Source organism: Equus przewalskii, chromosome 13 (assembly GCF_037783145.1).
Source record: "Equus przewalskii isolate Varuska chromosome 13, EquPr2, whole genome shotgun sequence".
Lineage (NCBI taxonomy): Eukaryota > Metazoa > Chordata > Mammalia > Perissodactyla > Equidae > Equus > Equus przewalskii.
The window spans coordinates 67263758-67276912 of NC_091843.1; positions in this window are offsets into that span (position 1 = coordinate 67263758).

A 13155-nucleotide genomic window follows, 5' to 3' on the forward strand; every position below is an offset into this window, starting at 1 on the left:
CCAAGAATATTTACTGCTTGTCCCAGCTGAAGCCTGGCAAGATATTTGAAAAGATTTTTTTCAAGTAGCTGTATCGTTAGAAGTTGACTGATTTGAAGCTGATATTAAGAGCCTCATAGGAACTTATTTTAAGGCTTTCTACCATAAGCCAAAATGAAACTATGTACCCAGAGGGAAAGAAAAACTTTCTGAAGTCTTTTGTGGAAGGACTGACTTGAACTCATTCCAACTACAAAGCTCTAAACCTAGAACATAGGAATATACATATATTTTAATATTTAGGCAAATGGCAAAGGGCCTTTCTTTTTATCCTTTTTTTTGGTGAGGAAGATTGGCCCTGAGCTAACATCTGTTGCAAATCTTCCTCTTTTTTTTTCTACTCCCCAAAGTCCCAGTGCATAGTTGTATATCCTAGTTGTAGGTCATTCTAGCTCTTCCATGTGGCATGCTGCCACAGCACTGCCTGACGAGCAGTGCATAAGTCCACTCCCAGGACATGAACTGGCAAGCCCCAGGTTGCCAAAACAGAGTACATGAACTTAACCACGTGGCCACGGGGCCCACTCCGAACATGGGAATATTTTGATTTCCATCTTAGTTGAAGATATTCTCCCTAGTCTAAAGAAGCAAATTGAAGACAATGTAGTTGGATGGGTAGCTCAACCTATGATGTCATTTAAGTTGCAACCCAATTCCTCTAGGGATTATGAACAACTGTATTTGTTTTATAAATCTAGTCCTTCTAAGAGTAGAAATGCAGTTCTTGAGCAATTCAAAGCCCACCTATCTTTTTTTTACCAATCTCAAAACCTCTCCTATTTGTTTCAAAAGACTTGCAGATATTATAAATGATCTGGATTTAAGAAACAAAAGACTTTGGAGGAACTTGCATTCTTTCCCTGTGCCTTTGAGATGTAAATGTTCTACCTGGTTTTCTCCAGGAACTCTTATCCAGGCCACATCTTTGAAATGCAAACTTCAGGGAGGTAGTTCTTATCAGAAGAAGAAAGAAAATCAAAACCTATTTGGAACCTAGGTGAATGAGAAAACATAAGTGTCTTCTCCACAAATATTAATAAAAAGCTTTATCTATCTGAGGGGTAACCTTAACTTATCCCAATTTCCAGAAACTATGATTTGGATCCAACTGTTCTTTCATAAACCAGTGACTCTGGCATTATCATACCCATCTCATGGCTAAAATTTTAAAATGAAAGCTATAAGATCTCTGATTGCATCTGTTTATGTGCTTATGTATGTCTATGTATGTATGTTATAGATGTGTTATATTTTTCTATCTCTGGATGATGATGCAGGCTCGGTGAGTCAAGGAGTCAAAAGAAAGATTTCTTGGACTCTCAAGTTCTGGCAGTAGTGCTCCTTTATTCAGAGAATAGCATGGAGTAGCATGGGGACAGGACCCACGGGCAGTAAAGAGCTGCAATGTGTTGAGGGCTAGAGTTAAATTTATGCATAGGTATGTGAGTTATTTCTTTACAAGACAAAGGAAAGATCATGAAAAAAAAATCATTAAAATGGTATAAGTGCAGGTGGGTCTGCTTATTGGGTGGTCCTATAACTTCAGATAAGAATCAGATCAGATTAAGGCAGGATGTCCTATGCTTCCTGAAGGATGATATAGATCCGTATGTAGGGCAAGTCATCTTGGGCTTCTCCCCCTGGGGTGGCCTTGATCCTCATCAGATGATATTGCCCAAATTAATTTATAAGAGTTCTTTTTAATTGGCTCAAAGAAAAATAAACACTTATGAAGTTAAATATTCTTAACACTCTCAGAAATATAAAAACTAAACCAAATGTTTTCCAAGTTCAGGTGATCTAGGATAAATCTTTAGTAAACAAAAACTGGTTTAAGTTTGTTGATTTAAGTAAAACAGTCAAGTCTTTGGAGTTATCAGCACTAAATATAGTAGACATACAATTTTCATTCTACTTGGGTTTATGAGTTAAATAAGCTCATGTTGTCTCTTACAGAATTTGTCAGCAAGAGAGAGAACTTGAGATGACTATTAGCTGTTTAATGTCTCATGAAAGTTTTATGAGTAATCTAAACGTAATTGCTAAGAACACGTGAATTAAATAGAAGTAAGATAGAAATTTTTAAATGAACTTTTGAACAATAACTGTGCTTTATAGTATGTTACTTAAAATTAGTTTCCAAAATCTTTTTGGTTACTTGAAACCTTAAAGTTATATTGAGATAACTTAAAATATTGAAAAATTAATTAGTGAACACAGATTTGTCTACTTTTGACTTCCTATTGCAGAGGAACTAAAGATACTTCTACCATGTTAGAAAACATGTTGCACATTTCTAGGAGTTTATGCTTCTAGGAGTAATGAAATGTGTTCATAAATTTGCTAGTAATAGTTTACAATTGTTTACTTCATAATTTCCTCTAGAAATTAAGATTTTTAAGGTTAAAAATTCTATTTTATAATTAAAACTACTAGAATAATAAGGTAAACATCTCTGTATGCAAGGAAAGTAGGATGTCTGTTTTTGCTAGGAAAAAGGTGTGAGGAATGGAGATGCATTTTTTTTAAGAAAAAATGTAATTTTGTCCTAAAGTTAAGCTGCTTATTTCAGAATGGGAAAGAGGAAAAACACAGGGCAAACTCCAAAGGGATATTAAAAAATGTCGTAGAGGTTTGTGGAAAAGAAATCCTGGGAAAGGAATTTTATGTGTGGTCAAGCTGGCAAATGAATTTAATTACATTTTTTAAAAAAGAATGAATTTTAATATCAAAAGTGCTCTGGTGCAAAGTTAGAATTTGATTTTCTTTCTGTTAAAAGGAGAAAATTTTCTTGGACTATCGTTATGCTCTTGATAAGAGATTGTGAAAAGTTTTCTTTTTATCTTTTAAGTAATCTTCCTGGATTTTGTGTCTTACTAAAATAAATTACTGTGTTTCATGTTATCCTTATCAGGTCTTTGATTACTTAAGAAAACCTAGTATTCTCAATATTAAAAGAGCTAAATTTTGTTCACAACTATGTAACCTCCTGTATTTGCCTTTAAAATATTCTATTATCACTTTGGTTAAATAGATAAGTATTATTTCATAATGATCTAAGATCCTATTTAGTCAAATTTTCAAACATTTTGACATTTTGACAACTTCATCAAATCAAATTCTAAATGGAATCTTTTTGACTTCAAAGTAACTTTGAGTTTTCCCAAAGGGCCAGGGAAAATCAAAGGATTTGTCTCATTTAGTAAAATATTAAACTAATTAGGTTTATATGATATGTTAAACTACATGGGAAGCATTATTAAATAAGAAGTGATACTAAGCCTTCTTAGTTTATATTTGTATGGATGCATGTTATTAATTGTCCTAGAAATTGTATGAAATTCCTAGCAATTTGATATGTTAGCAGTCAGAATTCCAGCTATCTTAAAATATTGTATGTTATAGATATAACAAAATTTTATTGTCAATTCCATTGTAACGAATTCTTCTCAGATCTTTAACCATGGGCATTTTTAAGCTTTTGCCATTTACAGACAATTATCATTTTTCTCTGATGCTTTTGCAGAGATGAGATTCATGGAAAAGATTCTGCTAAGTGCTCTTGATAATTCACATCACTACCCAATTCCAAGGTGTTGAATCTTGGGTGCATATTTCATGACTGAGGAAGGCTCCACCCGACATTTAGTACTGTGCAAATGCGGGAGAACTCAAAATCAAATTGACTAGGAGGAGAAGTAGCCAACAGTGAGGTAGACTGCTTCCTCCCACAACATCAGATCAAGAATTTTTCTTTCCATTCCTCCTTCCTACACTGATCATCCTTTTCCTAATTCTTACGCCATGAAAGTCTTTGTGATTCTTTTGCCCACATTTTTCCTTGATCTGGCCTGGAAGAATGTCATTGTTCACATATCTCAGGCCATTACAAAAGAGGGGAATCTAACTTCCAAACAACTGTTGGATTTGCCATGATGCTTGTTCTACCTGTCACAAACTTCCTGATTTTCAATTCCTCAGTTTCTCTGGAACAAACTCAGGCCCCTCTCTATTGTGTCAGGCTCCCCAGCCCTGAGGGTCCTTTTCCCTGTCTCTGATTAACAACCCCAAATTTGGGGAACATTATGTCCAGGCTCTTAATAACAAAGGGACACAAGGCAAGGGTAACTAGAATAAAACCACCTATTTGGCCTCCGTGGCTGGCACCTTTCCAGTCCTGAGCCACAGACTCAAACAGGAATTACCAAGAGGCATTCATGTTTCAAAATTCATGTTCTTTATCAGATCCCTACTCCTCTGGCTAGGAACAAGTGCAAATGAGGCCATGATCAGGAAACTTTCCTTAATTCTTGAAGATATTTCAGAATCTGCTGCTAAAGGAATAGCTGCCCAAGAATAAATCCCTCAACTTTCTGTCTGAAGTTGTTTTTGATAATAGGATAGCCTTTGATTATTTTTTAGCAGAGCAAGGAGGTGTTTGTGCTATGGCGAGCACCATTTGCTGCACTTTCATTGTCACTTTTGAAGAAGTTGAGACTCAGCTATCTAAGGTCACTGAACAAGTCCATTGCTTAAGAAAGTGACTCTTTCAATGAGATCTTTCTTTGACTTACTTGATTCTGATTGATTTGGGCTTGGGGACCAGGGCTCCAAAGTGCATGCCAAAGCTCAGGAATTTTCCTGCTTGTAGAAGTCTCATTGATGGGCTGTATTCTTTAAAAAGCTTTAAATGTATTTTCACAGCCACTAACCAAGCAAATAATCTCCCTAAGACTAGGATTTCAGAAAAGGAATGAAGAGAATGACTGGCTTAAAGACTGTAAACTCAACCTCATGACCTGTACATGCTACACAGAGAACCAGGGGAAAAAAACTCAAGAACCCCAGAGCAGTAGCTGGGAATAGCACTAATGCCTTAAATTTTGATCCAATCTCCATTAGGCTGAGAGTCTGATCAAAAGGGGAAAATTATTAAAAAAACAAGACACTGGCCCCAAATGGAGTCACTTATGCAAAGCCCCACATCACCAAACCAAGATTAATTATAGTTCTGGCTCTCCAAGAAATGGAATCTTGACCAGTCGACTAGGAATTGCCTGATCAGCACTAGTTAAGTAATCTGCCTGATAGACCCCTGCTATCCCTTAAAGGAAAGTGACTTTGCAATAACCAACCCACTTTTTTGCCTAGTATAACTTCCTTGCTCCCGCTGTCTTCTGCGTATAAAAGTGTTTCATTTTGTACAGCTCCTCAGACCTCCTTTCTATTTGCTATTTTAGATACTGCCTGATTCGTGAATCATTGAATAAAGTCAATAAGATATTTGAAATTTCCTCAGTTGAATTTTGCTTTTTAATAAGTTCAAAAAGCTAATATATCTCAAGAAGAATATAAATACTATGAAAGGAATCCAAGTAAAATGTTAAGAGAATTTAAAAAAAAAAATGAAAAAATAGAATCTCTTAACCCAAATGGTGCCTCTGAGTAAACCGTAAAAATATTTGCCTCCTCTTCAAGGCATTCTACTTCTATTTGCTTGAAAACTATCATTAACCATACACAAATGCAAATGCTGCTTTCCTTATCTGTGTTACCCAGACACAAAATACAAAAAAAGTATATATATGTAAATAAGAGAAGAGAAAGCAAAGTGCGTTTGGAGAACCAAATGGGTAACTTACCTCAAATAAGAGATTTTTTTTGTATACATATTTACAAATAAGTGATATATTTATTCTGAAGTATGTTTTGTGTTACCAAGAGGGATCTGTAAAGGATGCATATTAAGGAACTCAACAATCTCCTAAAGTCACTCAAATAGAATTAATAGTGGGGATATTCTTGCATTTTCTATTACTCTGACATACAAAAAGTAGGATATTCCTGTAAGTGCATTTTATCAATCCCTGCACTGATAGAGTAACAAAACTCATCAACCCTAGTTTTTACAAAATTTCAAAGTTCATCTTTTCCCAAATAATAGCAAAACCACCAACAAAAAAAAGTTTTGAGTTCTAACAGCATCTATACTCATATTACAGAAACAGTGAGAAAACACTGCCAAAGAGTTTTTTTTCCCTTGCTGTGTTTCAAAATAGAAATAAGTAGGGGCCAGCTCCGTGGCTGAGTGGTTAAGTTCGTGTGCTGCGCTGCAGCGGCCCAGGGTTTGGATTCTGGGCGCGGACATGGCACTGCTCGTCAGGCCATGTTGAGGTGGCGTCCTACATCCAACAACTAGAAGGACCTGCAACCAATATATACAACTGTGTACAGGGGGGGTTTGGGGAGATAAAGCAGAAAAAAAAAAAGATTGGCAACAGTTGTTAGCCCAGGTGCCAATGCTTAAAAAAAAAAATAAAAAAAGAAATAAGTACCTCTGTTTCAAAAGATGATGTCCAATTTTCAGACATTCAAAATGCGTTCCATTATGACCTAAATTATAACCTGTTGCACAATTGTTGCTGCACATATTATTTGACTCAAATTAATGTTCTAGATATTAGAAACCATTCACTTTTGAACCATAGCAGCAATGCAAAGTCAAGTGGCTGGAGAATACTCACAACAGATGGCTTCCAGTTAATAGGTGTAACCCTTGAGAACCTTTGTCTTTAGGCATCAGGATGGAAGCTATTTGTCATATACTGAGAATAACAGTCACACCACTGCATAACACATTTGCTGTTTTATTCATGGTATTTGGAAGTAGGTCTTTTGAGAATCTGACAAAGAGAGTGACAAAGAAAAATCTTTGTAAGTAGCTGAAAACCTGGCACCAAGTGGAAATAAAACAGATGCATTGCAGCTCTGGAATATTTTCTCTTGTTTCTGGCGCACAGATCTCATTTTGCGATCTCCATGAATATTGCACAATTACTGCTCTTCATGCAGTTCAAGGAAACAATCATGTGGCAATGCTGAGACTATTCTGGATGGGGCCTTATAAACAATTCCCAGAGCTGAGCACTGATAAAGGGTGTGGATGGAAACAGGTGGTAGGAGGGGGCCTGTTCTAAGAAAGCTAAGTCAAGTCACCTCTGGGACACAGGGAGAGAAAAAGAATACATTAGGCATGCCAAGAAGCCTTTGTAAATGTCACTTCATTAAACCTTACACTTCTTAATTTTCTCACGTGAACATTCTAAAACCTAAAACTAAGCTGAAGAGCTCTGTTGTTCTCATGTGCCTTCTCAGTCACAGGATTATTGAGGGGAAAAAGTCAACTCCATTACTCATTGAAGTTTCACATAACCTAGAAATTCCATGGGAATAGGTAGAGATTCAAAATTTCCTTCTGGTCCTATTTACTGTGTAATACAATAAATAAAATCTCAATCAACTTTAGCAGTAAAAGAACAACTATGGAAATACAGGATGATTTATTTTTTGCTTGTTGGAAAACAGATATGATTAGTATTTTTGAGTTTATAAAATCTCATATTTATCTCATGCTTACATAAAAAATTCATTGATACAAGAGTTTTACCAGGAGTTAGTATAATTTTCATGCTCATTGTTGAAAAGTGGCCATTTTACAGTGATGCTGGCAACTACTACAATTATTTTCATGCTCATGTTTTAGATTCAAAAAAACCATTTCCTTTAGTCAAATTGGTATGTGGGAAATTCTGTGAGCTTTGGAACTTTTTTTTGGTCTATATTGCATGGAGAAATTTCTTATGTGAATGAGAGCTGTTCACTTTCATAAGGCCATATGGAATTTAATTAAGTTGTATGTGTTGGCATACAACTGAGAATACAAAGAAAATATACTATTACTACCCTATAAGACCTTATAATCTAATTGAAGAGTGCGCTAATTCAGTTCCTCCAAGAAGCAGGCGCCAAGACAGGACTAGATACGTAAGATATTTATTAGGAGGGGAATGCTGGTGAAGAGAAAGAGAAAGCGAGAGTAGACATGGAGAGACTTCAGAGTTGATGCAAATTTGATACTTGGGAAAAGAGAAAGGGAAGCAAAGATTGGATAGGAAGTGTTGCAGTGAAGCCCTGAGTAATTTCAATCAGGCTGATGGTGAGTACTAAAGCTGAGTTACTCATCACGAGAGTCTTATATCCTACAGGAGTAGCCCCATACTATCCCCACCATGCTCATGCCCAAGAGAAGAATGGCTTTAGTGCAGACACTGTGGTGGATCCAGATAGGAGTTAGTTGGGAGAACTATGAATTTTCCTGGAGACCATAGTCCACTGTTTGTACTACACAGATCTATTTCTCCACATAGATGCAGAGAGCTGATCCTTATTGGTTCCTGTGGACTCCTTCTGAGGAATATTTTAAAAGAAGTTTAGTGAGGGGCTGGCCCCGTGGCCGAGTGGTTAGGTTCGCGCACTCCGCAGCAGGCGGCCCAGTGTTTCGTTAGTTCGAATCCTGGGCGCCGACATGGCACTGCTCATCAAACCACGCTGAGGCAGCGTCCCACATGCCACAACTAGAAGAACCCACAACGAAGAATACGCAACTATGTACTGGGGGGCTTTGGGGAAAAAAAGGAAAAAATAAAATCTTTAAAAAAAAAAAAAGAAGTTGAGTGAGATAACCTGCAGCCTCTTCTATAATTTTAACTGAATTCTTACCAGTCTGATTCTTGCCCAGCATGTGTTACACAAAAGTAAATGTTGACATTCTGTCTCAATGGGCATGTCAGCTTTGAATAGGAAATGAATGCCCCCATACCAGAAACAAAGAAACAAAAGCAAGAAAACAAGAAAGAAAAGGAGGGGAAGAAGGAAGGGAGGGATGAATAGATAAAAGGAAGAGAGAAAGGGAGGGAGGCAGGCAGGGGGAAAAAGAAAGTGGAAGAATAAACACAAAAAATTCAAAGCTGGATGCCACTGTTGGTTATTGGAGAGAAATGATGTTACTTAACTTCTAAGAATGATGGCTTTGACCATTAAAATACATCATCCTTAGAAAAATGACTTCCAGATGCTAATAATATGCCACAATTTCAGGCAAGAGGATGCAGTTCGTTAAGCCTAATTAATATGATAAAACTGGCTATTTGACTTAATTAAAAAGAAGATGTGAAAGATGGGCTATTATGAAAAAAGAAATTGAATGCCATGTATGTGGAAGCCAAGTTAATCTATAATCAAATTTTATCTATGTTTCTATTTCCCATCTTTATCTTTGCATCTTTCTACATATAGATATGCAATATATATCTATTTATATGGTTTCCTTTTTCTGCTTGCTTTAGTTTTGCTTTTAAATTTTTACTATGATTCCTTTTGGGCACTTCAATATCTTTTCAACTTAAAAAGAGAAAAGGAATTATGAGAAAAAGAAAGAACTATATAAAAGCTTGGAAAGACAGAGATGTTAGAGTCTTCAGTTTGGTTCCCTCTGACCCAAGGCTTTCTTTTATGCTGCTAATTCTTACGCACATTTATCTGATCTTTCTGGTTTTTGGGTTTTTTAAATTCTCTTAAGACTAATACATGTAAAAAACAGAGACTAATACACTAATACTTCTTCTGAGATAAGTGTGTGTGTGGGGGGGGTGCTGTTTTAATATGTTACTTTCTTCTCAACCAGGGTCTAAGCGACAGAAATATTCTCCTATTTAATCATTATAACAACTCCAGAAGCTAAATTTTTATCATCTTCATTCTACACTTGAGGAAACACTGTTATTATTTTATTCATTCCCGGTAGACTCAACTGCATAGAAAAAAAAATTATGCTATATATGATTGCTTACCTCCTACAGTATTGCTGTCTATGGCCAGCCCAATATGTAGGTAATAGCATGTGAGTTTAAATTTTTCCTGTACATACTGTAACTCAAAGATGAGACAGAGTTCATTATCTCAACGTCATTAGTTTTTTCTCATTTGCCCAGATGTCAATATGCAAAATTAATCCAGGGAAATGTTCATTTTAATGTTTAAGTACAAATTTAAAAACAATTTCAGAAAAGGATGAAATCAAGAACTTAAAAAAGGAGAATAGGCCATCGAAGATGATGACATAGGAAGTTTCTGAACGCACCTCCTCTCACAGACACATTGAATCTACAGCTATTTACGGAACAATTCTCTCTGAAAAAGACCTGAAAACTAGCTGAACAGCTCTTTCACATCAAATCAGAAAAGGGTCACATTGAGATGGGTAGGAGAGGCTGAGACCCATTCTAGCCAGAAAGTACACCCTCAGTGTGCCAACCCCAACTTGGGGGGAACTCACAAATCTGGAGCTTCTCCCTGAGGCGCAAAGTCTGCTGACAGAGGACACCTTTACATCACCCGGCTCTGAAGCCAGCAGGGCTTACACTCGTGGGTCCCACAGGGCTATAACCAATGAAGAGTTCTTAAACAGCTACCACTCTCAGGGCACAGCAAGAGGCAAGAGACCCAGGAACTCAGTCTTCCTGTGAAAGAGGCCTGTAAGCTTATCATCATAGCTGTAGCCTGAGGGGCAGACTTCTAATTAAACACACGTCTAAGGACTGACTGTAAACCTTTCCAGTGACCATGGAAGGTGAGTGCTATCTTCATGCTCTCCCTTTATTGAGCTTCTGTAAAGACAGTATTTCCCTGAGGGGAGCTCTTACCTGTGCCCAGTGACCCAATTTTCACATCTGGTGCTCTGGTTTTTGTGACTGCTACCAGGGGAACATCCCATGATCACCTGATTGTAGTAGGGGGCTTGTGTTCCTGGGTCCCACAGAACTAAAACAATCAGAGAGAGAGAGAGAGTTCTTGGCAAACTACCACATGAACAGCACTGCACAAACATCATGCTGAAACACATCACAAGTTTTTCTGTGAAAGAGGCCTATTTACCTGTCCTGGAGCTCCAGCCTGAGGGGCAGGTTTCAGGTCTGCCACACATCTAGAGGCCTGAAGGTACTCTCAGGGAAGTGAATGGCATCTTTGTGCTCTCCCTCTGCATCATTACAGATTGCTAGTATCTCTCAGAAAAGAGCTTATACACTCATGTCCAATCCCAATTTTTGTGACTGCTGCCCAGGGGACATCTCCATATCACCTGATTCTCGTGGCCAGTGGGGCTTACACTTGCACTCCCATAGGACTGTATATATTTTCATATTTTAAAACCTACTGTCTGAGGATCTGGCTTCCAATCAGCCTGAATCTAACTGCTGACTGAGCTCTTCCCCTTTGGGACACTGACAGTTTTTGGCACACCTTCAAATATGGGAGCTTTTAAAAATTTAACAAGCTGCTTGGACAATTACAAAGGATTGAGAGACAATGAAGGGCTAAGGCAGAGATGAAGAACAAGGTTCATCTCCTTCATGAGGCCACTCCTTCAAGAATGGGAGAATTGGCTGTTTCATTTAATGCATGGAAACCAACACATAGAGTCAAGCAAAATGAAGAAACAAAGGAATATTTTTCAAATGAAAGAGCAAGTTAAAACCTCAGGAAAGAACCTTAATTAAACAGAGATAAGTAATTTACCTGATAGGGAGTTCAGACTAATTGTCATAAAGATGCTCACTATACTTGGAAGAAGAATGGATGAGCATAGTGGGAATTCAACAAAGAGATATAAAATTTAAGAAAGGACCAAACTGAAATCACAGAACTGAAGAATACAATAACTGAACTGAAAATTCACCACAGGGGTTCAACATCAGATTAGATGAACCAAAAAGGAGGATCAGTGAACTTGAAGACAGAGCAATGGAAGGCAGTCAATCACAGCAGCAAAAAGAAAAATGGAAAAAAGTGAAGATAGCTTAAGGGACTTACAAGAAAACATCAGGTGGACTAACATTTGCATTATAGGGGTCTTAAGAGGAGAAGAGAGAGAGACAAAGGGTCAGAAAAATTATCTGAAGTAAAAAATGGCTGAAAACTTCCCTAACCTTGGGGAAGGCAGTAGACATTCAGGTCCAGGAAGCTGAGAAAGTTCCAAATAAGATGAACCCAAAGAGACCAACAGCAAGACACATTATAAGTAAAATGTCAAAAGTTAAAGATAGAGAATTTTAAAAGCAGTAAGAGAAAAGCAACTTGTTACATATGAGGGAACCCCCATAAGACTATCAGCCAAATTTCAGCAGAAACTTTACAGGCTAGAAGGGAGTATCACAATATATTCAAAGTACTGAAAGAAAAAACTTCCAACTAAGAATACTTGACCCAGCAAAGTTATCATTCAGAATTGAAGGAGAGATAAAGAGTTTTCCAAACAAAAAGTAAAGGAGTTCATTATCACTAAACCAACCTTACAAGATATGTTTAAGGGACTTCTTTAAGCTAAAAAGAAGGGCTCTAATTAGTAACAAGAAAATATATGAAAGTATAAATCTCACTAGTAAAAGTAAATATATAGTAAAGCTAGTCTATTAATTGCTTATAAAGCTAGTATGAAGGTTAAAAGACAAAAGTAGTAAAAATATAATACAATAATTAGTTAAAGGATATGTAAGACAAAAAGTTGTAAAATATGGCATCAAAACCAAAATGGGGAAGAGAATAAAAGTGTGGGGTTTTAGAATGCATTTAAACTTAAATGGTTATGGACTTAGACCTTTATAAATATACACTGTTATATTTCAGCCTCATGGTAACCACAAAGCAAAAACCTATAGTAGATACACAAATGATAATAAGAAAGAAATTTAAGCATACAAGTAAAGACTGTCATCAAACCACAAAAGAAGAGAACAAGAAAGATTAAGAGAACAGAGGGGAGCTACAAAACAGCAAGAAAACAATTAACAAAATGGCAAGAAATACATATGTATCAATTATGGCTTTAAATGTAAATAGACTAAGTGCTCCAATCAAAAGACGTAGATTGGTTGAATGGATAAGAAAATAAGACCAATCTATACGCTGCCTACAAGACACTCACTTCAGATGTAAGGACACACACAGACCGAAAGTGAAGGGATGGAAAAAGATGTTCCATGCAAATGGGAACTTAGAGAAAGCTGGGGTAGCTACACTCATATCAGACAAAACAGACTTCAAAACAAAGACTGTAATAAAAGACAAAGAAGGACATTACATAATGATAAAGGGGTCAATCCAACAAGAGGATATGGCATTTGTAAATATTTATGCACATAACATAGGAACACCTAAATATAGAAAGCAAATATTAACAGAAACAAAGGAAGGCACAGACAGCAATACAATAATAGTTTG